At 47.7% G+C, this 4,521-nt stretch overlaps 1 pseudogene; it reads right to left on the reverse strand.

The window, feature by feature from the left end:
- Positions 1-299: 299 nt before the first annotated feature.
- LOC124607636 lies at positions 300-417 on the reverse strand (annotated as a pseudogene).
- Between the last annotated feature and the right edge of the window lie 4,104 nt (positions 418-4,521).

The following is a 4,521-nucleotide window of genomic DNA, read 5'->3' on the forward strand; positions in this document are numbered from 1 at the left end:
GTTTTAATCTGTTAGGAAGTTTCACGCTATTAGGATGTTTGGTCGTAATGTTTTGACTCATCATTGTGTGTGTCTTCCCAAATATAAATCACATAAAACCACTCCGTGTACAGGCCACAAGTGGTCCATCGGGACCATCCGACCGCCGTGTCATCCTCAGTGGAGGATGCGGATAGGAGGGTCGTGTGGTCAGCACACCGCTCTCCCGGTCGTCATGATAGTATTCTTGACCGAAGCCGCTACTATTCGGTCGAGTAACTCCTCAGTTGGCATCCCGAGGCTGAGTGCACCCCGAAAAATGGCAACAGCGCATGGCAGCCTGGATGGTCACCCAGCCAAGTGTCGGCCACGCCCGACAGCGCTTAACTTCGGTGATCTCACGGGAACCGGTGTATCCACTGCGGCAGGGCTGTTGCCAAATATAAATCACATACTTATTCTTTTCATTTGGACGTACTTAGGACCACGAGGTTCGTTTTGGCAATTTCCACGGGTCCTCTGTTTGATCCTCTTCCAGAATTTTTTTATTTTCTCGCAGTTTACGAGCTTCCTCTCCTTTGCCCACTTCAGTGTGCTGGTCCCTGTGCTCTCTTTGCTGGTGAAGAACAATGGAAATATCCGTTGCAGAGTAAAATGGTCGAATTTACACCGGACCTCTACGGTTTCCAGGGGAATTTAAAAGTAGCTTCAAGCCCGATTTTACTGTGGTGATTCGTTTGTTGTGGGATGCTTTTCTTCTGTCTGTCGTGGTGAAGATCGTGTTCATGAGTCTGCAAGGGTTCAATGGGTCAGGTGACCGTAGAAGTCCGGTGTCCTTTCCTTCAAAGATATGATTATATCTTCTTGGACATGGTACAAAATAATTCAAATGGCTCTGAGCACTGTGGGACTCAACTTCTGAGGTCATTAGTCCTCTAGAAGCTAGAACTAGTTAAACCTAACTAACCTAAGGACATCACACACGTCCATGCCCGAGGCAGGATTCGAACCTGCGACCATAGCGGTCTCGCGGTTCCAGACTGCAGCGCCTAGAAAAGCACAGCCACTTCGGACGGCGCATTGGTACAGCTCACTGCTCTGTTTGAGCCGCTCGCAGTGGCTGAGCGGTTCTAGGCGCTTCATTCCGGAACCACGCGGCTGCTACGGTCGCAGGTTCGAATCCTGCCTCGGGCATGGATGTGTGTGATGTCCTTAGGTTGGTTAGTTTTAAGTAGTTCTAAGTCTGGCGGACTAATAACCACAGATGTTAAGTCCCATAGTGCTTAGTGCCATTTTTATTGTTCTGTTTGATCCTGTTACGCATACTACTATATAACATTGTAACGGGAAGTAAGCATTATACTCGTAATATTATTCGTAAAAGATGTGTTTGTGTTTAAGATTTTTTGGGGGAATAGTGCGGGCAGCGGGGGTGGAATTTGGGGGGGGGGGGGAGCACTGGAGAGTGGGAGATGCAGATGGAGAGCGGGCCAGCTGCTTTGGCAAAGCGGCTACATTTATAAATTTCAGAATTGTGTTCCAGTTGTAACGGTTTTCCCGGACCACGCAGTTCTTGGCTTCCTCGACGGCAATTTGTGGCGTCCGCAGGCGGTGCGTGTCCGCACGCCCCCTTTCTCTCCGCGCCCTGTGCCACCTGGCACCCCTTATGGGTTCCCCGCCACGGCGCGGTCTTCCTTCCTCGGGAGGAAGTTTGTTCTTTTTACGGGTGCGCGCAGAGAGAAAAGTACTTTTCCACCGAAGCCCTTCCGGCGTCTCTTGATTGTCAAGTTTTGTGACAGAACTGGAGCACTTTATGAATAGTTGTTTGGCTGCCTCTTCTCCTCAGCCGCGCCCATCCCACCCTAGGACCCGGGCCGCGCCGCCACTACCCGCTGCCCGCGCCACCCCACACCTTTCTCGGAAGGGAAACTTCTGCGTTCCAGTGTGTAGCACAGCGTGTTTTTTCCCTTCCGTGCAGCGGTAATACAGCAGTTTCTCTTTGCGTCGGTAATTTTCGTTGCACACTCTTCCGAGAACACCGCCTGTTTAGCCGTACTTTCTCTATGAAAACCTGGAAGTGCTGAGGTCGGACCGGAGAACACAGCTGTGTGTTTCTCTGCTCCGTTTCAGTGAAGAAGCCTTCACGCTTTTCCAGATTTCATTATTAGCTGCATTTTGAAGCTGCATCAAAACGTTTTAATTTCAAAAGAGATTTTGAGTAAGTGTAGCTTTACCCATTTTTTTCGCTACGTATGGACTTTGCATGACGCAAACGCAGCTGCCACTGACCGTCGGCGTATGATAACTGGTCATGTTTAGACGTAAAAGAGATAAAAATCGAGTTTCTCTTCGCGGTTATTTATGTTACCCAGACAACTGCAGTTTTTCTCTTGAAACACCGAGCAGAATTCTTTCACCAGCTACTAAGCTACTGGAGACATGAAGAGAGGATCTGGGTTGGCTTTTTCTTTCTTTATTTTTTTATTCGACAGGCATCTGGTCGACAATGTCATATTACGCACCATAACGCGTCAAGATGTGCTGATAGGAAATTTATTCACTCCACAATAGCACGTCACGTCACCGAAGGTTCAAATGGTTCAAATGGCTCTGAGCATTATGGGACTTAACTTCTTAGGTCATCAGTCCCCTAGAACTTAGAACTACTTAAACCTAACTAACCTAAGGACATCACATACATCCATGCCCGAGGCAGGATTCGAACCTGCTACCGTAGCGGTCATGCGGTTCCAGACTGTAGCGCCTAGAGCCCCTCGGCCACTCCGGCCGGCCCACGTTGCGGCACTGAAGGCCAAAACAAAATGCTACAGTGTATCTCCTCTTCATGCGCCATTTACGTTTGTCTGCTCGAACGGCGTGCTATAGTCCTGGAACAGAGATTTCACTGTGCACCAGGACTGGAGATACGTACCTGGAAAGAGACTAAAAATTAATTTTGTAACTTTATTTTTTCGAGGTGATCTGTAAAACTTTTTGATTACATCTCGTAGAACATAAACTAGCCCCGTTGACAAACATCGGTCTGGAAAAGAAACATACTTTCCTAGATACGAACAAGACAATTCACATACATGAATATAAAGAACATAAAGCAACAATGTCGTTTAGTAACAATTCAACATTTCCGTCACGCGGGTCACAGAATACCTGTGGGTATAGAATGCCTCTTTTCAATTCTAGGACATAACACGATATTTACTCTGTTATTTTAATGACTACGACATTACCCAGTGTTGTCCGCTTACTTATTCATCCCAGTCTTGTCTACAGTGTTAAAAAAACTTTTATACCTTCATTGCAGTAACAGTTAACACAAAACTTCATTATATATATTATTTTTGTTTCCCCTTCACGCTAATATCAGTCGCTTTCATTAATTTTTACGTATCGTCTATTTACTAATACTGTACTAAATTCTTCGAAATTCTCAAACGTTGCAGATTTATTCTAACATATCGCGCATTCTCTCCTCTAGCACCAGCCACATCCTTATGAGTGGTAGGGGCATCCTAGCCGCACAGTATATTTATCCAGATAGCATGTTGCACGTATACCAACATCTGTTAAGAAATCTCCAGGCGTTCAGGAGTTGTGCGTCACATATCAAATCTTTCTGCCAACGGCCTGCCGGGTGCTGTCGGCAAGCGGGCTGCACTCTGCCCTTGTGGAGTCAGTTGAGGAGCTACTTGATTGAGAAGGAGCGGCACCGGTCACGAAAACTGACAATAGCCGGGAGAGCTGTGTGCTAACCACACGCCCCTCCGTATTCGCGTCGGATGACGCCTACGGGCCGAGGATGACACGGCAGCCGGTAGTACCGTGTTTTTGGTTTTTTGTTTTTATCCAAACTTCCTCCTCCAGAAATACAGGTTTCTAAGGTTCTGTCAGTGGCTGTTGCAGAAGTGTGCCGCAAATCTGTTTCATATCCAAGATTTTTTTACCGTCGAGGCAGGTTTCGCAAGAGATAGTGTTGTTAATTTTGCCTAACCAGCCTGTATGGTCAGATGTAGCCCCAAGCAATTCAGGAAAGAGAGCGTAAAGATCAATTCTCAATCAACATATGGGCAGGCGTACTTGGCCATAGACTAATGAGCCTTATGTGCTAGCACAAAAGTTAACTGAGGCGCATTGTCTGGACTCTGTCATTAATGTATTGAAATGAAATGGTCGTGTGGCATTCTTGGCCAGGATGTGCCTTTCGGGTTTGGCCGCCAAGTGCAGGTCTTATCTGATTCGGCGCCGCATTTGGCGACTTGCGGCCGATGATGAGGACAACACAACACCCAGTCCACGAGCGGAGAAAATCTCCGACCCGGCCGAGAATCGAACCTGGACCCAGTGCATGGCAGGCAAGCACGTTACCACCCAACTAAGCAGGAGGACATTAATGTATTGCTTACAACACACTTTGGTCACAATGTGCGCGAACATCTGACGCAGACCTTGCAAGACCGCTGAATTGGTCCGAGGTGTGTGTGTGTGTGTGGGGGGGGGGGGGGGGGGTGAGGTGGTCCCCACACC

The sequence above is a fragment of the Schistocerca americana genome, chromosome 3 (genome assembly GCF_021461395.2).
Source record: "Schistocerca americana isolate TAMUIC-IGC-003095 chromosome 3, iqSchAmer2.1, whole genome shotgun sequence".
NCBI lineage: Eukaryota > Metazoa > Arthropoda > Insecta > Orthoptera > Acrididae > Schistocerca > Schistocerca americana.